The sequence below is a fragment of the Sinocyclocheilus rhinocerous genome, unplaced genomic scaffold (assembly GCF_001515625.1).
Source record: "Sinocyclocheilus rhinocerous isolate Xijiao unplaced genomic scaffold, SAMN03320098_v1.1 scaffold473, whole genome shotgun sequence".
Taxonomy (NCBI): Eukaryota; Metazoa; Chordata; class Actinopteri; order Cypriniformes; family Cyprinidae; genus Sinocyclocheilus; species Sinocyclocheilus rhinocerous.
The window spans coordinates 347,171-369,774 of NW_015643184.1; the positions used below are offsets into that span (position 1 = coordinate 347,171).

General features: G+C 38.4%; 1 pseudogene; it reads right to left on the minus strand.

The window, feature by feature from the left end:
- Positions 1 to 1,826: 1,826 nt before the first annotated feature.
- The window catches only part of LOC107757088 (centrosomal protein of 112 kDa-like), a 95,589-nt pseudogene continuing 74,811 nt past the window's right edge, over positions 1,827 to 22,604 (minus strand).

A 22,604-nucleotide genomic window follows, 5' to 3' on the forward strand; every position in this document is an offset into this window, starting at 1 on the left:
CTGACGTTCAGCGCTCTGTGTTGTGGAGAGAACTGGAATCAAAAGAGAGAGCGTTTGAGCTGGGACTAAGTTAATGAGAGGCAATTATGACAGGCCCACAACCTCACACTGAACAGTGCATTTTCACAACATCTACAGTGTTTGAGGAGTTCAGCTCTGTGTTAATCTTACACACAGAAAAGAATGAAGGTTATTCTTCTGAAACCGAGCGAGTGTAATGGTGTTGAGTCTGAGCAGATTAAATCTAATGTTTAACACATGGCAGAGGCCGGCCTCAGTAACACACATGATGGGATATAGAAGAGAGATAAGCGCTCAGACACCCACTAGACCTGAGTGTGAAATCACGGCCGGGAACGGAGAGTGGGCAACAAGCATTATCAGGGGCTACAAAATGAAACACACGTGTCCAACATCTCAGAGGGCAAGTTGTGTTTTGAAGGCAGAGGGAAAAAAAGTGTTGAGGAAGCCACTCTAACACTGCGGTTTGCCATGCTTCTCCTAACAGAAAGTAGTTCACTACAGACAAGGCAAGCAGGCTTGATAAAGTAATTATCTGCAGTACACCGCAAGTTATTAAAAAAATACATAAATCTAAATAGAAATAAATAAGATTTTAATTTAAAAAATAAAAAGTTAGTCACTGTGAGTGATCGAGTTGGGTCATTCCTGTTATGCAGCACATCGAATGTCCTCTTTATATCTGGATCATTATTTCGACACATTATATCAAATCTGTTCAGGCGGCGTCCAAGAGTGTCTATATACAGTCTGTTTCACTGTTTGTATCCCTCCTCTCATCTGTATTTGCTCCAGACAGACTGTCAGTCTGTGCATTAGTAGGGGAATTTTCCTACTCCTGCAGGTTACACCGTTACGCCAGCAGGTGGCAACAAGTTACTGTTTTTATGAACGAGTAATTGAATCATTCACTCAATTCACACATTTTTAATAGGAAAAGAAAAGCACAAACAACTATTACCACCTGATCTGTGATGACCTGCTGATGAATTCTTTGATTTTAATGGTGTCAGTTGATCTGTCTGTAAAACATCCTGTTTGATAAACGATAGAATAACATAAAAATGTAAAATTAATAAATGAATAGGTGTTTCATTACAGAAATAACAGCAGTACCAGAGGACATGACAAAAACGGCAACATCCTCTCAAATCAAAGTACAATGAAAAGAATAAAATGCATCACTTTATTTCACGATTGAGACAAATAAAACATGAACAATTCTTAAAAAATGTTGAGATAAATATTGTCTATAATATACGGAGACATGAAAATGAACTGCATAGTAGGAATGACACAGTTAACTATTGAAGCTATTTACAGTAAGTTATGTAATGTCCTTGGAGTTCAAACAGTTGAACATGGCACTGACAACACCAAGGTCATGGTTTGATTCCCATGGAGTGCATGAACTAATGAAATGTATGGACAGTGAATGCAATGTAAGTCACTTTGGATAAAAGCATCTACCAAATACATTAATGTAATGCAAATGTAATAATGTATAATACATTTACCCAATCAGCATTATTTATCTGGTACAAAAATTATCTGGTTTCAAATGACTTGCATCAGGCCTTTAACACACTCTCAACACAAGAGTCATGCCACGCTTTGACCTTTACATGAAAATCATCGTATAGAGAATGGGAACTTGACGTCAGTAACGCAATGCATTGTGGGATTTTAGGACACAGGAGCTACAGTAAAGACTGAGTAGTAGTGAATGTAGACATTTTATATTGTATTATGCTTACATTATCCAGCTTAAGAACACTCTGGAATGGTGAACACTTGCTGTATTATCAACCGCCATAGCCGATTTTCAGCTTTCTAAAATAGAAGCAACACAATGGTGAAAGTGAGGCAAACAACTTAACCATCATGTGCCTTTATAATTTGCCTTTATATGCACTGATTTGCACTGAACTGCTTGAATGCGTAAGAACCATGAATACGATAGGAAAACATATCTGGAAATGTTATTTGCAGCAGCTCGTTGAGATACCCGACTACTTAAGTTTGTACGGATCATTACTTTCCTTTATTCTGTCGAAGTAGTGCTCCTCTGCTTCCTTTCTCGGCATCTCTTAGTAAAGAATCTTGCACTTGGTTCATTTAAGTAAACTTAATTATTTGTACAGCACTTGTCACAGTACACATTGTTTCAAAGCAGCTTTACAGAAAGTTATACTGTTAGGTCAACAACAATGGCTTAATGCTTTGATATTGAGCAGTTTTAGGGCTGGGTGATATGATGATATATCTAATCTATGTTGTATTTATTATTTTAGCAGTTATATCAGTGCCACTTTAAATAAATGAGACTAAACGATACTGTGTAATGAATATTTGCAGTTTCTCAGACACATGACTGTAAGCTTGAATGTACTTCAGAGACTTAAATATTAGTCTGCTTTATTTTAAGCAAATGTAAGCAGTTCTTAAAAAAAGTATTAATATAGAAAGGTCTTTTTTTGTTTTTTTTTTCTGTGGTGATTTGTGTTTGTTGTCATTGTGTGCTCCTGGGTGTCTCCTAAAATACGACTACCGCTACACAGAATGTAGATACACAGATGTAGATTTCCATTTTCTATGTAACGTCATGAAAGAGCAATTTAACAAGGTGGCTTAGTAGCACAAATCAGCAGGAAGAGAAAAGTAAAAGCTAATGAAACCGGTAACGTCTATGAGTCAAGTCACTCGGCGGCCATCTTTGAAACGCCACTCGGGCACGCAAGTGCAGCTCCTATCTCTCTGAATGGGGAAACATCAAATTCTCCAAAACGGTTCACCAAGCTTACGATTAAATTTCATATCTGAAATCACCAATGAAATCTGACAACGACGGTCTCATAAATGTTGTTTCTTTTCCTCAAATTGCGTTAAAAAAGCTTATTTTTCAGGCTAGACCAGCCAATGCACATGCGCAGTCCTAAGCATGCGTCTCATGCTGCATTCACGCCATGTCGTAATTACTGTAATTTCGAGATGACAATACGTGAAGTTCTACTTGGAGCTGTTCACACCCTTGGACTCTGAACTATCGCACTATCAATGCCTAAACATAGCACCTAATGAATCTGATGGGGTCAGGTGGTACAAGTTGTAGCTCTCAGAAAACTCCCAGTTCACAAGTTGTAATTACGAGTTCTGCGAGAACGTTTTTACAAGTTGGAATCTCGTAATCACGGTAATTACGATGTGGTGTGAATGCACCTTCAGAACGCTGACTGTTTCTATAGCAACCAGGACTTCTAACGGCAGCTGCAGTGACGCGCTGACTTTACCGATTAGCGATTGGCTCTTTAACTCAGAAGGCGGGGCTTCCTTAGATAGAGCGGCCATACTGAGCGTTACATTTTTCCTCATTCAAAACTATACGAGTGACACGTCTTGGGTATTCTATAGTCTTTGGTTCCAACCCTTATCAAATACACCTGTTTATAACCATCAAGTGCTCCTGAAGATTAGTTGGTTCAGATGTGTTGGATCAGGGTTGGAGCTGAACTTATATCTCTAGGAACAGCACTGGGCACCCTGCTTCCTTACAGCAACAGCACTAAACACCAACTCCAAAATTAAACAAAAATACCACAATGAACATGTAAACTCTAAAAACCTGTCCTGGAGGCCTCCCAGCACTGCACATTTTGTATGTCTCTCTTATCAAACACACCCAATTCAGATCTTGCAGTCTCTACTATTGAGCTGATGAGTTGAATCAGGTGTGTAAGATGAGGGAGAGATCCTACCCAATACTTAAACATAACAACTACCTTACTAACTATTAATAAGCAGCAAATTAGGAGTTTCTTGAGGCAAAAGTCGTAGTTAATGGTTTGGCGAGAATTGAACCTTAAAATAAAGTGTGACCATTATATCTATCATATGTACACAACTATTCAAAATTTTGGGGTTGGTACGATTTTTTAAGTATCTTATGCTCTTATGCTGCGTTTCTTAGTTTAAAAATTGCAGTAAAAATAGTAACATTGTGAAATATTATTACAATTTAAAATAACTTTTCTATTAATATAAAGTTTAAAATAGCAGCATTTATTTGAAACTGTTTTTTGTGTAACAACGTAAAACACTTACTGTGTACACACACACGTAAAATGCTATGCAGGACTTCTGGGAACACTACTGCATTGGATGATGACTCAATTTAGGCTCTGAAATGTTTCATTGAAATGAACCATCTGAACAAACAGATTAGCTCAAATGAATCAGACTTGAGAGAGGACATTCTAGGAGAGCATCATTGATGTTTTAATTATTAGCTCAGCTCACTTGCTTATAAGGTTGTGTGCGCAATACAATGTCACATAAAAAAAAAACCCTGATGTAGTCTTTCTGTGACGTTAAACTACTACTCCCAAACAGCATTAGAAAATACACTCAACTCTACATACAGTAGAAATACATACAGTGTGTGAAAGAGACAGGCGAAGAAAGGTAAAGAAAAACAAGATCCCCACAACACACCCAGCATCACTTTCAAGTTTGAGGGAATGCGCATGAATTAATGCACATATATTTGCATGTGCATTATGCATGAATTGCTCCAGAAATACAGAATACACATGTGCCTATCTATCTATCTATCTATCTATCTATCGGTCGCAGTGATTTTGCCAAGTAAGACATGTTCCTGGATCAACATCTTTTGTTGATCATGGATCAACATTACTGTCCAAAAATACAGACTTAACCCAATCCCTACCCCTAAACCTTACCCTACCCATAATTTATTCCTAAAATCAGAGGGAAATGATAGCTGATTAACAAGGGTGTAGAAGCACCTAACCCTGATCATAAGCCTAAAACAGATGTCTGTCTGTCTATCTGGACTAAATAGCAGGACATTCTGTTTTTTATTCCTTTTAAGCTTCCCTCAGAACATTCAAACGATCGTATTTACCTGTGCAGACTTGGCCAGCTTCTGATTATATGTAATGTATATGCATATGTAAGAAGCTTCAACCTGCTGTTGGTCTGTAATGAAAGAGAACACAGGAGAGGAGGGTGTTAGAAACAGAGAGTGCAGACACATGACACCGGATCGGCTGGCAGGAAGTGCGGAGAGTTGCTTTGCCGTGACCTCTGCGACTGGCAGGCATGTTGGCATGCGTGTGGCTGGAGCTCTGGGCTCAAGGCCAGGACTGACACCACAACAGCACACGGGCCTTTCATCAGAAGCCAACTTATCACCACTTAACAGGAAGAGAGTGAACAATATCACACCCTTATCTGCAAAACAAGAATATGACATGAAAAAAACCCCCACCAAGCTTTTAAGAGCAAGAACATGAAAAGCAACAAAAAACAAAGAGATAAATGAGTATACAAGTTTTTTTTTTGTGAACAGACAGATGTCTTTTTGTTGCTTGCTTACAAACGAACTGATATTAGTAAAATATTGACAGAAAAAAAAGGAGTTTACTGCTGGTTGCTTTGTTGACGATATGAGTAGCAATCCACCACTGTAATGCTTCCTGCCCATCATTAACCTGTAAAGATAGGGATCGAACAGTTTGTCTCAGCCAAGGAGGCCTAATATAAGGTAAGATGAGCCCCCCAGCTTATGTTTTTCTTTTGTTAATAGATAGCACAGAATTTCTTCTCAACACATACCTAGATGTAGAGCTATCCATTAGCATTCTCATTTCTCTCAATGGCAGTTGCTTGGCTGGTGCACAAAGCCCCCAAAAAGTGTGACCTACATTTATTTTGAACCAATCAATTGAACCGAAAATGTCACGTGATTGCCCTATATTAGAGCTCCTTACAGCAGACAGGAACATTTCATGTTGAGAACCCTCTAAAACACATTCACTATTGAAACACATATATTTGTGGTTATATGTGGCTAGCAATAAATAGATTTTCCCGGAATACAAACAAATTTTTTAAATCTTGTGTAAGTCAACATAAGGTTGACAACACAGCTTCCACACCAACACAACAATCTGAACTCAACTTTTTTATGTTAAAGCTCTAGTGTGCAAAGCCTTCAGTAAAATATGTAAAGTGATCACATGCACTTGCAGGTGAAGTCGATGTTGAGGTTGATGCTACTGATGAAGCGGGCCTGAGGCATCAACACATGAGCTAATACTAAAACACACACACACATACATACAGACCAGCAAACACACAAGCAGATCCATCCTGGGCCCTCTCTCTCTCATCCTGTCAGTCACTGTATACCCCCTCGAGCCTTTCAGACTGACGAGAGAAACAAAGCAACTCTAGCATCTATAAAAAGGATATTTATTGCTTTTTGCTGCTTGTGTTGCCATAGAGACCTTACGTTTCCTTAATGGGTAATGCATGGGGAACTTTGTGTGACTGACTTTTTGAATGGCAAAGATGTGCCTTTACGAATTTCCTCATGCTTAAAACAACAGTTACACCAACACTGAAAACTCAACTTCGCCCTCACATTGCCTAAACATTATCATGACATAATTTCTGTTGAACACAAAAGGAAATGTCTATCTGAACATTCTTTCAGCTGAATCCGGCTCTTTTCTATAGAATGAATATGCATGAGGACAGATACTGCCGAGATCTGACATCCATTCCCAAATTTTGATCTGTTCCTAACACAAAGCATCCATCCATCATCCATCCATCCATCCTCCAAACTGCTTGTCCTGTGTCAGGCAGGGAAACATCCTGGACGGATGGCCAGTCCATAACAGGACTCACCCAAAGCTATAAGAATATAAGACTTGGAATATAGTTCACAAATTAATTGGACTAATTTTATGGAACTATATGTTTTCATTGTATGGAAGAGCACAGCATGAATATTCTGCTAAACATCTCTTTTAGTGTTCTATGAAAGACAACATGAGTAAATGATGACACAATTTTCATAAAAAACAAAACAAAAATATATACTAATCCTGTAACGTGCCAACACTGATCTAAAAACAGAGGATCCGATGAACAGAGGGTGCTTAATGAATCTGCACTGATATACACAAGTATGGAAAAACACAAACATAAGAAAGCTGAAAAGTGAAGCATTTGGACTTCTTTGGGTGTGTTTCCTAGCAAATGTCTGTACCTCGCCAAAGGCATCTTAGAGCTAAAGGCGCTATGAGCTTCTATCAGGTGCTGCAATCACTTCACAATATTGCCGGTGTGAGTCCATGGCCTTTGAAGTGTGAACGCTGTATTTGAACGTTACTGTATTTGAAAGCACAAGGCATGCAGCGCTAAGCCAAACTTCATTAACAATCTAATTCTGGAGCTGAGCAATCACAACACTCACTCTTCCAATCATACACATTAAAACAGAAGGAAAATAAACAGCAGCACAACATACCTAAAGGGATAATATGAGATGTAATTATTATTTATTTTTTTCCAAAACAGAACAATTAGGTTTGATAGTGTAATAAGTACAAGGCTGGCAGGCATTTCTCCACATTTTTGCAGTATGTGTGTTTAGAGATTTTTGGGGATTACTACATTAGATTGTGTTGCTTGGAGAGGAAGACTTTTTTGTAAACATGGTTTTAAAAGCAACGGGAGTTCTCATGTATCCAAACTGCCTTGGGTTTAGTGGTTCCTGGTGTTGGGGAAAGAGACAGTTCTCCCAAAAATAAAAAATAAATTGTCATCATTTACTTACCCTCATGTTGCTTTCAAATCAGTATGAGGTGTACTTTTTCATACAATGAAAGCATACTGAGACCAGGGGTCATTAAACTCCAGAAGAACAAAAAAATGATACACAATATTATAAAAGCTGAGTTGGGAGTTAGAAAGAAATGCAAGTCAATATCAAGCTAGACAAGTCAAGTCATGCCAGTTGCTCACCTCAAGCAAGTCAAAATGCTAAGCACCAAGTCTGATCACATTACCAAATAGTAACCATTAAAGATTATTTTACTTATTTCCTACAGTAATTATTTAGTCTCTGAAATGATATTATACATAACTGAGAAAGAAAAAAAAAAATCATACTCAAGCTTTATCAACATTGTGACTGTTGTAGAACTACTATTACAAGAGGGAAAATTATATTTCACATTTATATAACTTCAGAATATAGAATATAAATAAGTCATAACGACTATATGTAACAGAGACGCTGGAGTTTGGTTAGAATCCATGAGCAGAAGTTTATTAAAGGTCAAGGCTTTAAACAGATGTCGATAATCAGGCAGAGGGTCAAAGTCAGAGAAGCAAGCAGATCGTTCGTCATACACAAGGGCAGAAGCAGAGACAAGTGGAGAGGCAGGCAATGAGTCCAAACACAAACATCAGTCCAATCAGGCGTCAGAACAAAAGGGGCAGAGGACAAATACCGTGAGTCAAGAAGTCAGCCAGAATCATACATAGGAAATCAATCAGGAACAGAGGAAGAATAACGCTTGGTAAGGCAGATAAACTGGCAATACTTCGCGATCAGCACATGGACTGGTCTCAGTTTATATGAGAGTCAAACAGGAAGTGAAAGCAGAGGAAGCAGAGGGAGTGGAGCACGGTCAGTACTCGGGCGAGGGCTCCCTCTGCTGGCTTGGCGTTACACTATAATGCTGGTCACTGTGTTTTCATTGCATTGAAAAAAGAGCAGTGTGAAGATTCTAATAAACATCTCCTCTTGTGTTCCACTGAACACTGAATTTATTTTTGAGTGAACAAATTCCTAAAATATGTCTTTCATATCTACAGGATAAAACATAAATACCAAAAACAAAATATTACAAAGGCACAAAAAGTGAAATGTTAACATTACTGCAGTAACCAAACAAAATGCCTGCTCCTAAAACGATATGACTTTACCAGTAAAAAAAGTGGATGCTTTATTCTAATGATTTTCCATCTCAAAACTCATAAAACACTCACAGTCAAGGTCGTTCAAAGTTAGACAGATGAGCAAATGCTTGTCCAGCCTGTGAGCATCAGATAAATGACTAGCTGAGGTGTATAAACCACTTTCCGTGCTAGATTCAGACCATTATCAATCAGAGAAGGAGAGATGTGCAAGACATGATCTTTAGTTACTGCTCATTATTCTCAGAGTACTACTGACTTCCTTTGATTTTGATTTCAAAATCACAAAGACTTCGACATCATTATAACCACATCACTCATGCTACAGACATTACTGAAACCTGAAAGCATGCATCTTGTTGAGGAGATTTGAGCTGTTCGTTTTCTAAGTGATCAGACTTGTGATTTTCACCTGGTAAACGGATGAAAAAAAATCCCATAAATTCCTAAAAATCCTCAAAACCTACAATTAAGGAGAGACATGAACCATAAAACCTAATTTCAGTAAGCAACCACCAAGAATATGATAAGACGTTGTTTTTATACAGTATCTGATTTGAAATTCAGAAGTAAAAACAATGTTAGAATAGGTAAGATGATTTCAGTTTGGTGAATTTAGTTTAACCTCTTAATTTTAATGAATCAGAAGGCTGATTCGTTTTGCATTATCACTCAAAAATCACATAGAAATCTCTGTGTGGCATTATTAATGTTTTAGCAACAATACATTGCTGTAAAACATGCCCTATATTTATTTTAATAATATATTTTTTTATTTTTACTATTTTTACTATTACTTGGCACCAGTGACTGTTTAGCTGAAATGGTGGTTTCTTGACTGATAAAAAAAAAGTTTGCATGTATCTATCAAATAAATATAGGGATGTATATATTGGATATCATCAAAAGGCTACAAAATATTGAGATGTATTTTTTACCTATATTGCTCAGCTCTATTGTGATCACACCGAGTGAGTGAAGGTGACACCATGCTAATGAAAAAAAAACAGATCAATCTTCACTTGTCCTTCCTCATCCTCTTTAAAAGGGCCTTCTTGTATTACACTCGCAGGTGTGGCTACATCCCCAGCCCTTGTGTGTTTGTGTGGCTACGGCTGTTTCATTTTCATCATGGCTTTTTTGGGCAGGGATCTGTCACACCTCTGTTAGCAGGTGGATCAGTGGGCTGGTGGTAGGGATCAGGGAACACAGCCGCGTCTGTGTGAGGATTTAGGCTGCCGGGGAGTTGGTTGGCCTCTCATGCTTTAAGTTGGGACCTCCTGCGATTCGTCCCATTTGATGACCTTGGGTGCTGATTTGGCGCCAGGGTCAACACTACAAAGGCCAGCTTAGGCATTCAATAAGAGCCTTTTTATTTGGCTGGTGACCCTAGAGCTGCCATCTCCATCTGGTGGTGTGATTAAAGCCTTCTGATGAGGGGTGGGGGGCAGCTTTCTTCATGTCAGCTTCATCAATAATTCGTAAGTGTGGAGAGCTGACCTGGAATTAACGGCAAACCTTCAATTTCATAGCTGTTAACCGTCCACTTTGAGCAGAAAACACCGACTGCTTCACAACACCATCTATCATTGTCTTTTAGCTGGAGGACCAGAAAAGAGCTGAGATTCCAGAGCGATCACTCAATACCAATCAAGCTCCTGCTGACATGTGGCCTTTGTGGCATCATGCATTGGTTTGTCTAGCACTTCAGTTGTGTCTTTTTGGTGATAGGTGGAGGATGGTCTGAGCCGCAAATGGAACGCCCACAGACTGTCTGCTTCATGTCGCACACAATAAATGCAAGAACTTTCTCAAAATTGCAAGCTGCAATAGTCATGTTTCAGACTTTGTGAGCTTCGTGGTATTGGCTCTGTAAAAAAGTATATCCAATATCATTACACGGATCTCTGGAATTGGTCAATCACAGCATTCAACAACTGAACAATGACCATTGTGCAGGGTGTCGCAGTACACTGTGAAAAATGATGAGAATTCCAATGGTAAAAGTTCCCTTTCTCCATATGGTGAAAAACTGTAAAGTATTTCACGCAATTTTACTGTAAAATACTGGTAAATGTACTGTTTTTGGAAGTAAGCAAGATGAAGCCATCCAAAAATTTACAGTAAAAAAAACCATAAACTGACATTCCCAGAATCCTCTGTGTGATGGTTTTTCAAAGAAATAACTGTTTCGTCTTAGTTTTTTCTCATCAGTTACGCACATTAGGGTTTTGTTATATATTTTGTTAAATGCTTATTGCATTATTTTAGTGTCATGTGTGTTACTATATGATCGTGTTTTGTATTTACATGTATGTCACCATCCACCTATTTATATTACTATTTATCTACAATACTATCTATCTAGCCTGTGGAAAAACAACTTGTGACGATCATGTGGCTTTTCCTTTACTGCCTGTGTTTTTAAGGTGGTTGTCAGTACATTATAAAGGTGAAAAAACTGATTTTGATAATTTGGTATATTAACATTATTTCCATTATTATTATATATTTTTTTTACAGTAGCTCTCTGGTGAATTTTTCTTTTTCTTTTTTTATTTGGAAAGTAGCGTGTACTGTATAATTAGCTGGTCATTATCACGAAACAAACCATTGATCACGCCAATCATGGAGATCACCATGGGTTCCTTTTGCAATAACAACCAGCTGACTGTGCATTATGCCTTACTAACTGTCAAGATTTAAGTGTTCTTATGGAATATGGAAAGCTCTCTCCACAGCTCTCCACTGCCAGTCTGTGGCAGCCTTTTCCTGTGTCACCGACCTTCCCAGCCATCCTGAGAGGAAAAGAATGAAAAAAACTGGAGGGGGGACGGGGACGGAACGGAACGGCGTAACTTTCATCTCCACAGAAGAAAGAAAAATAGAATCACCAAATCCATACACATGCCTGGCTGGTCTAAATCTGATTTTCTGCTATTAAGCTCCATTTCCCTCTCTCGATCTGCCACTCCGAGGTGATGGGGAGGTGTCTTTGATCATATTCTCCCACTGTTTTGCTCTCTGTAATCCATGACCAAAAATAATGGGATTTGGTGTATCTCCAAATGGCAGAGAAACCAGTTGACAGAAATTAATAAGTTTGCAGGGACAAAAAGTGAAGACAAACAATGACAACAACATCCCCAAAACGCCACTATCTTCCATCAGGAGTGAAAGAGAGAGAGAAAATATGAATCATAATGTTAAACAGAGACTAAAAATGGTGGTGACACATTAACAAAAAATAAATAAAGTTAAAAAGAGGCAACATCCAAACTTTGGGCAGAATGACAGCTGACAGGCGGTCCGTGGGGGAGCTGGGTGTACTGATGTGTCTTTGAAGTGAGCAAGTGTTTACCACGTTCTCCAAGACAGCAGCAGCCATGTTCTCGGGGCCTGATTCGCTCTAATCCCTCCTGTCACTGCTCAATGGAAATCTTGTACCAATGCCACATCCTTCTTAGTCAACAGGTGCATTTCATTATGCAGTGTGTACATGCAATAATCTTGACCAGTTTCCTGCCAGTTTCTTAACCGAGCAAAAGCTTTTATGTGCAACAGACTCACGCTTTATCGTTGCATTGTTGCTTATTGTTTGTGTTCATATTCTTACGCAAACTGTCCCGGTTGTTTCAATGTTACAATTTATGTTAAAATGTAAAGAAATGCACTTTTTGTCTGAGTTGAATACAATTTTAGCTCTGTCAGGACAGACAACAATTTTGACTTCCCTTTTTTACAAAACAAACAAAAATGAAACATATTGATGTCAATGGGACAACATACAATGATTGCCCCATAAATTTCCACTGTAAGTGCATTTGCTCATGCAAAATTATTTTCTGGGGCTATCAACAGCATCTGTGGTTTTGTGATTACCACAGAAAACAACTCAAATTTACCCTTTGGTTTGTTTGGGAGAATCATTTCAAACTTAAGTATTTACCCTAAAACATTCTGTTGAGTTAACTCTGAGTTAACTATTGAGTTGACTATTAAACAAAAGAGACAATAAGGTCAAAGGAAGGATTGAAATCAGTCTGGATTAAACTGTGACATGCATTTTGGGATAATTCTGGGATCTCTGTAATACTACTGTAGCTAGCAGTGAAAGTTTCTGGGGGGTGTTTCTGGATGGCGGCCAAACACTGAGTAAACAGAAAGCAGGTGAAACATTCTGACAACTTCCTCCTGGATCATTCACAAATACACTTCATATGTATTTACATTCTATTTAACTAGCGTAAAGTTGGTTGCTTTCACCACACATGGCTCTTCGATTTGCCTCCTGTTCCGCTGCAGAGGAACGGCACAGAAAGCACGTGCTGACTTTTCAAAGCAATATCTCTCACAGTAGGTCTTCCACTCTTGTTCTTCGTCACAGTGAGGAAACAAAAATAACCGCATCAGTTGTGAGCCACACACCTTGTTACCATGGTGATCTCATGCATGAACAGAGACCATGTAGCTGGAAACACAGATGCAGTGGCACAAGAGAATTACCATTTGTGTAATAATTACAATTTGTGTCATAAAAATGGAATATTCTGTATAACGTGGAATGGCAGGGATGAATACAATTTTCCAGGGCAAAATTTGGATGTATACACCAAAAGTAGGGCTGTACATTCTATCAAATCGTGATATGGACTAGTGTCTGTGAATATTAAAGAGCAAAAAGACTATTTAAATACGAAGACTGCTTGTTCTGCGTGACTTGTCTACTACACATTGTAAGGCATTTGCGAACATCACACAAATGAACGAGGGAATCTCCGCATTCCACCTGGAAACTAACATCTCTTCTCAACCATCTGAGAGCCGTAAAGCTGAATCACGGTCAGCCAGGCGCCAATTGTCTCAAATGAGTTCCTGTCCAGCTCTGCTTATCTGTACAAGAAACACCAGGAGAGAGAGTGACTTACCAAACCACCTCCGGTGTCGACAAGCACTAGGACAGCAAGAACTGACCCCCCCCCATCTGGATTCATTTTAATGATTAATTCCCTTACAAATGAGTTAATTTCATTACAACATACTCAAGCACATGTGACGTCTGTGGTGATCTCCAGAACTGCTTTGAGAGTCACTTCACCAGCATTTCACCATTTCATTTGATTTCATTAAACTTTCGTCAGATACACAAGGTCTCAAGGACTCAAGGTTGTCACTACAAACTGCCAAAATTTTGAAAAGTTTGGTTTAACCTAAAGAAATGATAACAGAAATATATTACTATTATACAGTAGAATGTTTTGTCTATGTTTTAATTTAAACAATAAACCTCTGTTGCACAGCCAAAAAATTAAAGGGATTACTCAAATTTGATTTGATTATTGAAAAAAAAGTTAAAGTTTTATGCATTCATTTGATATCTACACATTTGTGCTAATAAATGTGTATTAAATTATAAAACAATGAATCCAGAAAAAAACAGACAACACAATGTCTGAAAAATTTAATTGGGCACTATTATTATTAAAATATGAATACATTATTATTAAATTGTTTCATGAATTGAATTGATTAGGCATTATTTTTGATTATTAAAATGTTAAAATGTAATTAAACCATTAGAACAGAATCAAAAATAAATAAATATATAAATAAATAAAATGGAGAACACATAATTTTTATATATATACAAATTCTGTGTGTATACATATATATATATTTCAGGGCCCAACAGGACAATTTCCAAGAAACTTCTTTCCATATTATTTTATCAGTGAATAATGACCTACATTTGCGACCACAAGGCTATTGTATGCCTTCTAAAGTAAGTTATTGTAAACTATTGTTTTGAATGTAACAGAACATGGTAGGGCTGCACGATAAATCGCATGCGATATTTAACACGCATCTTGTCAGAAAGCCGGTTCTGTAATCAGCGGTAAATCTCCATCACGTGCGTGCTTTCACATTGAGCAGCATTAACTACACAGAGCCGTTGTTCACTGACGAGCTGCGCGTGAACAACGGCTCTGTGTAGTTAATGCTGCTCAATGTGAAAGCACGCACGTGATGGAGATTTACCGCTGATTACAGAACCGACTTTACTGATAAGATGCGTGTTAAATATCGCATGCGATTTATCGTGCAGCCCTAGAACATGGCCATATTGACGCAATTCATGAGAAGTGCCACAGGTCTATGCTCCGGGGCCGCTCTCATGTCAAATTTATGCCACTGTAGCTTGGACTGACAGCTCCAGTCCATCAGGGTAGGTTAGGCTAGAGCCTTTTATCAGGGCAATCCCTTGAGCCTTTGGCTTTGGGGCGAACAGAAAACAGAAAAGGGAAGCAGTCACATCCAGTTCAGCACCTTCAGCAGGGCTGGACAACTTCGGTCATGGAGGGCCACTGTCCTGCAGAGTTAAGCTCCAACCCTAATCAAACACACCTGCCTGTAGCTTTCTAGTGATCTTGAAGACATTGATTAGCTTGTTCAAGTGTGCTTGATTAGGGTTGGAGCTAAACTCTGCAGGACAACCACCTGAAATGACCAATCCCTCTGTATTAAACTCTGAAGTTGCATCATCTGAGAAACACTGATCACTCAAAAAGAGTGGAAATAATCCAGGAATGAGGTAAAACAATGTGAACTAGGAATATGTCTGTAAACAAAACACAATTGGATGGAACATGACAAACTGTTATCCTCATATGAAACAGAGCCAAAGCCTCCAAACTATTCCTGCTCATTTAGCGCTAGCAGATGAAGCATTCTCCATAAGTCTTAAGCTACCTGTATATCTCCATCCCTCTCTATCCTGATGGTGTTAACAGGTGGGTTGATCCGATGGCTCTGAGGGCATGTGGGAGAAGATGAATAGAGCCCAAAAAGAGTGATGAGTACAATACAAGGCTCTTTCAACGGATTCATTACACACCGTTCGGTACGACATCCATGGTTCAATATTATATTGAGAATTGTTTGAAATAAGATCATATAGACGAATGTCTTCAAGATCATATAGACGAATGCTTGAAATAACTTCCTTTTGTGATCTGATGTGGCTTCTTATCACAGAATGAGGCAGAAAATATATTCTATACTGCAATAAAGGCGATTAGCAATCGATTAGCAATGGATTATAAATATACTTAAAGGCAGAGTGAGTGATTTCTGGTAGCCAATGTTGATATTTGAAATCACCAAAACAAACACGCCTCTACCCCAAAAGGGTCTTGCCCGTATTTTGATAGCTCCGCCCCACATATACGTACGCAACCCAGGCAACGATTAGTTCTGTGAAACAAAGCAAAACCAATGTTACACCGTGTCTACGGACGTGAGCAGCGCGGCGCAACAAATCCCGTGAAACAAAGCAAAACCAATGTTACACCGTGTCTTCGGACGTGAGCGGCGCGGCGCAACAAATCCCGACAGAAAACTGCTGCGGGGTTCTATTTATGACGTGCTGACAATGTTGTTTGATCGCGTCCAGTGTAGGCAGACTTTAGTTGTTGTAGACACGGTGTTACTCACCTATTGAGAAGAAACAAAGCAACCTCGGCGTCCGATCGCAGGCCTCCGCTCCTTGAGTTCTCTCCAGCGCTGGAAAGCTGATCCGATATTTACACGGGTCCTACTTCTTGCCTTATCGTTCCGCAGACGTTTTCCTCTTTTGTTTTTTATCCGCCATCTCTATCTCTCTGTCGCTCGGCTCGGCTAATGTCCGTCCCATGCACTGAACGCGCTCTCCTCCACATCACGAGTAGACACGCCCCTTATTGCTGATTGGCTACAAGTTTGTTTTGCGATTCGGCCCGAATCAGTTTTATAAAGTGTTTTTGAAAAATCACTTACTCTGCCTTTAATTATTATGAAAATACCCGAGATAGCTTGAAGAACACAGATAATGTTGCAGTCGAGTGTTTATTGTGTTCATGTTTCATCATTGAAAACGTTTCTATATTCTTTTTATTCAGTCACAGCAATAGCTGGATGCCTTTGTCCATATTAGGGATTTCATGGAACGTCGTGAGTTCTATTACTTCTGTGATGCACATGTGGAGTTTCTGCGCGAGACATTACATGTGTGAAACAGACATTACATGTGTTTACAGAGGTCAATAATAGGCAATCCATCCTATTTTGGGTAAAAATAGGAAAAATAATACTTCTCTCAAAATAAATATGAAGTAGACATATGTATAGAAGTGTACAAGAGTTTTTTTAATTTATTTATTTATTTTTTAATTAGTTTTAAAAATCGCATTTTAAGCCATCAGAACCGAACAGAACTGAAAAATCGTGGTTGAAAAACTGAGGTATGTATTGAACCGTGGGTTAACTGTATTGTTGCATCCCTATTACACACACTACTTTTTATTTTTTTATGAAAATTGCCCCTCTCCTGGGCGAATGCCCCTATGATACTATATAAACAGCCTTCATATGCCATTTTACTTTGTGGGAATGCTAAAAGAAACACTGATACCTTCTTGTCCGGGCTGGTGCATGAAATCTACAAGTTGTGATTAGCCATGGACATAATAATGTTGCTAAATATCTTACATTTTTTAGTGAGTTTTATTCAGGATATTTTGCAGAGACAACCCAATGGCTGTTGTAGTCGAGAAGGTGAGGGTGATGCAGCAACATTCCTGAAAATAAAAAAATAAAAAATTGTTAGCATACAATGTAAGTAAACAGGTGGGCAATTAATGGGTATGGACGCACAATGTACAGGTGCATCTCAATAAATTAGAATGTCGTGGAAAAGTTCATTTCAGAATCTCGTGGATTACAATTTGCAACTAGACGGATGTACGGTTACTTCCTCTAGTCAAAAATCTGGGTGTTATATTAGATAGCAACTTGTCTTTTGAAAATCATATTTCTCATGTTACAAAAACAGCATTCTTCCATTTTAGAAACATTGTCAAGTTACGAAACATGTTACTTGATTCTGATGCAGAAAAGCTAGTTCATGCATTCATGACCTCTAGACTGGACTATTGTAATGAATAAACTTGAATTGAATTGAATGATGATAATGCCCTAATTTTCAAATATGCATGTCACAGCATTATACCAGTGCATACACTGTGTTTATATAGTGTGTTTATCATCACATATCATCTTTGTGTATAATCTAGATTTATTTACATACTGCCTTTAGAATTAAATTTTTTTTTTTTACATTTTTTTTTTTTAGTTTCTCAAACTACAAAATATGTGTTAATATTCACATAAATGGCATGTGGTATTATAATAAAAAGCATTGCCTCTTTGGACCCAGTCAAACTGTATGCAGTGATTAAAGAGGGATGCTGATCTAAAAATCAGCTTTGAACTTAATACGTTTTCTGACTGGCAGATTTTGTTGAGGAATCTGCAGTAAAAAAAAAAGAGAAGACATGAAAAGGGCTGAATCCGTAGGAATTCGGGAAAGGAAGCCGTGATTTGTATAGCCGTTACTCCAAAGCTAAAGAAGAAGAAAGTACAAAGAACATCTGAGCATCAGAGGCACTGGCTGTGAGCTGCAGAAAGAAGTCAGGTTTATCTGGAGGAACAAGGCTCCCAGGGTTCTCTGTGGTGGATGGAGATTGGGTACTGGTGTCTGTGCGCACACACACACACACACACTCGCCACAGCCAGATAAACCTCTGTTGTTAACAAAGACTGGAATAAATTCACTTTCATCTTCCTTTCTTTTCGCTAAGCGTCTGACATTGGAACAATCTAACACATGATCTTATCACTTCTGATATTCTGTTTCTTATTATTTTATTCCACAAGCTCCCCTTCAAAAAGCATGTGTCTTTCATGAAAACCCATTCATGGATTTAATGGATTTATCTTTCCTTTTTCTCTGGGATCTGTCTTCAAACCCTGGCTGGCCATTTCAGGAGCGTCTGACTGCCGAGGACAGCGTTTCTCTCGCCATCAAACGAATAAGAAATTCCAGCTTAGAAACATGCCAAGTCACTACAAATCTAAAAGCCTAAAAACTTCCAAATGTAAATAGCTAAACTTTTCCCTCTGAAACATAAAATTGAAACAAAAAAAGAAGCTCTGACGCAGTTGGGGAGAGATAACGTAGCAGGCTAAATGCACAAATGAAATCATTAGCTGCCTTTAAAGCATTCTGGCTAATAATCTGTGAAACCAGTAGGATTTATCTCAATAACGTTTCTGCTATCACGCAACAAGGAAACTAGTTTTTACATTTTCCGAAGAGAATGTCAGTGCAGTGGTGCTTTCTTGTCTTCACGATGCTAGGATGCTAAGGCGTTCTTGCGTGGTTGCCTACTAGCCTAAACCAAAAGAGCCTTCTATCATATTTTAACCACCGATCACATCAGAAATCAGCTATTCACTTCAGAGGCCAGGGGCCTGTGGGATTTTTCTGTCCGTTTTATTGACCACCAGATGAAAATCATAAGTCTGATAGCATAAAAAGGTCAAATAAGGAATCATTTATATTTGTAGCACAATCGGCGCCAAAATTTAGTATAGGGTTAGAGGTTTGTTCAAATACCTAACTCTAAATATGAGTAACAGTGACTGACTTAGCGAACACCACGGATGACTCATGTAGTGGATTGCAATGGTGAGCTATGAAACAGTGGCAAAATGAAACACATGTACTGTATGTGTGTGGGTCAGATGTTTTGTTAATCCTCAGAGGATAAAACAGCTTTACTCTGGAGGAATGAGTCTGGTGTTGCTCTGGCCAGAGAGAGATCAGAGAGACGGTTTACCTCCTTTACCTTGCACTATAATGGTCCCTCTCATAGGCCAACGCTAATATCATCTGTCTCACTATGCCATATTTATCTACATCCGTATTAGTAATCATGACAATACTTACCTCACAAGAGTCATGTCTTACGCAGAATACATATGAGCATGATAACAGCATCCGTTTGTTGTGTTTCTCTTTATGACTAATCTGCATCGCTCGGTGAGAAATGCCTTGAAGGGACAGTTCTCCCAAAAATAAAAATTGTCATAATTTACTCACTCTCAAGTTTCAAACCTGTATGACTTTCTGCCTTTCATAAAACACAAAAGGAGATGCTGAACTGTCTCTCCCCTTATAAGTGGGTTTGGAACAAGATTGTGAGTTTGAGAAAAACAGAATTTTTATTTTTGGGTGAAATATACTCGAATACCTCACTCACACACACACACACACACACACACACACACACACACGTTTTCTTTAGATTACATGATAATGTTCTAAAAAACATGAAGACTCAATACCAATTTGTTTGGCAAATTCTGTCAGTTTATAACTGTTTCCTTTAAGACACAAGCTGCCTTCTTCAAAGGGCCATTATTAATCTTAGGGGCCGTTCACACAGAACACGTCTTTGCATCTAGAAATGCGAGACGCAGCGCTCAGGAATGGTAAAAAAAAAAAAAAATGCAACACAGAATGCCTACTCCGTTGTGTTATGTCAACCTGCTACTGTAAACAAAAGCTTGCAGTGCTTGCCCCGCCTCCGGGAGTAGAATGCTTCCTCTGCCTTGTTGCCATCAAATAAAACAGTTGACATGCCAACTTGCCACTGTAAACAAAAGGTTGCAATGCTTGCCCCGCCTCTGAGGTCTTCTGATTGGTCCACTGTATTGGAACTGACATTGATGAGTGGCGCTGCGTGTAAAAGTTTAAATTCTTTTAATTTGACATGGCATCTTAAAAACACGGCGGTTATGTGCGAGATGCTACAAAAGACGCGAGACGCGTCTGCAACGGTCATACACATCCGTCTAGCACGTTTACATAGAAAAATAATGGAAAAGTAGTGCATTGGAATGGGAAAATGTGTTCTGTGTGAACGACCCCTGCATTCACATTCGCATTCACAACAACAAAATGTATTTTACCTTTTGTGAATTTATTGAATTATTAAAAGTAGGCTACACTGGAAATTTGAGAGGCTGAACAAGTTATTGCAGTTTGATAGAAGGTTTTTTTAAATATTAAAACTCGGTGCGTGCATTATAAAAGTAAAAATTATATTTTCACTCTAAAGTTAACAAGTCTCATTTATCACAAAATGATGAATGTGTTAAATGCATAAAATGTAACTGTTAAAACATGATAACTTTGGCAGTTTGAAGTGTGTCAATCAGACTCAGAGACAGACTTTGTTGAAGTCTCTTCAGAGGAAGTTTTCAGCCGCAGGTCAGGATGAGTATCAGATGAGGGGTGGCAAAAACAGAGACTGATTTTGTAAACAAGCCTTACGTGTCAGCTTGAGAGTGGAAAAGCAAGGCGGAATTCTCTTCAGATGGGATTTATGTGCAGCAATGTACTCACATATGGTTCTAAAATGTAGGCCCAGGATTTATGAAGAGGCCAAATGGCACGTTAATGTGCCGCAGATGTCCTGGGGAGGGTGCAGTCAGCAGTGCTGCATGAGTTTAATGAAAACTAATCGCTTTGATGGGCCTAATCAGGATTACCCTCTGATCAATACCACCTTTAGCCGGTTCCTGGCCAACATGGGCTAGATTACAGCCGCTTTTCAGCCCTCGTTTCTGCGTCTGGAATCAAGAGCTTTAAAAACAGAAAGGATGCAGGATTTGCGGTATAGTCGCCCAAGTCTGCTTGCTCAACCTTGATAGAGCCGGAGCAAAGAGGGGATAATGTGTTTAATTAAATACTAAGGCGATCTATTCCCTCAGTGCTGGAGTTCAAGCTAACACAGGCCATCAGTGAACGTATACTGTACGCAACACAAAAGTGTTTAGGTGAGAAGCTAGCCTTCTGTATTCATTGATCTACTTATAAGTTTAACTTTATTTGTTGCATGCTCAACAGGTGTGGCTGTGATTTATACATTTATTTATTTATTTCAATAGAAATAAGCAGTCCTGGATTGTGGAAAGTGCTATGTTAATACAGACTAATTTACATAGACATAACATCAATCATACTGGAGGATCAGAACAACCTGTTCTATAAACACTTAAAAATAGTCCACCCAAATTTTCCTCTCTACCATCATTGATTCTCATGTCTCAATATTTGAACTGAATGAGATTTGACACAGAAAAAATGTCATACTGATTGGGAATGACATGTGGGTGGGTAAATATTTTTTGGTGAATCCTTGCAGGGTCTGAACCCACAACCTTTAGTAACTGTCAACCTTTCAAGCTGCCAGTGGAAAGCCCTTGGAGTATCACAAAATTCGTGCTTATTAGAGTTATCGTGACATTAGCTTAGCAACATGCTAACATCAGAAACATGGGAATCATAGATATTAATGCGTAGTTACCACATTAGAAACTGTTGCTGATTATGGCAATACAACTACATGTGATTTGACAGATGTTGACTTTTCCAAATGATTTTCTCAGGAACACTGCATATTATACAGTAGATACTAGGGCTGGGTTTTGACACAAATTTCACGATTCGATTTGATTCTCATTCACAAGCTTGCGATTCGATTCAATATCGATTATTTTGGATATATATCAGGTAAAAGTACATGCCACATTTTCTCAAGGAAAAAAAAATCTCTCAACTAATGCTGTAAAATATACATGAGAGTCAGTTGGTACTACATTACTATAATATTGAAGGTTAAAATTGACTGATTTGTTAAAATTACACCTAATGAAGTTTTTAAAATAATAAAGTTACAATTACATAATAATATTTCTACTTCAATTCGTGTCATAAAAACTTGGGATTTATTCAAACATAAATTAAACATTGATGAACATTAAAATTTATAATTAATATTTTATATGATGCATATATTTAGCAAAATGCCCCTCTCTACAGTTTATTTTTCTA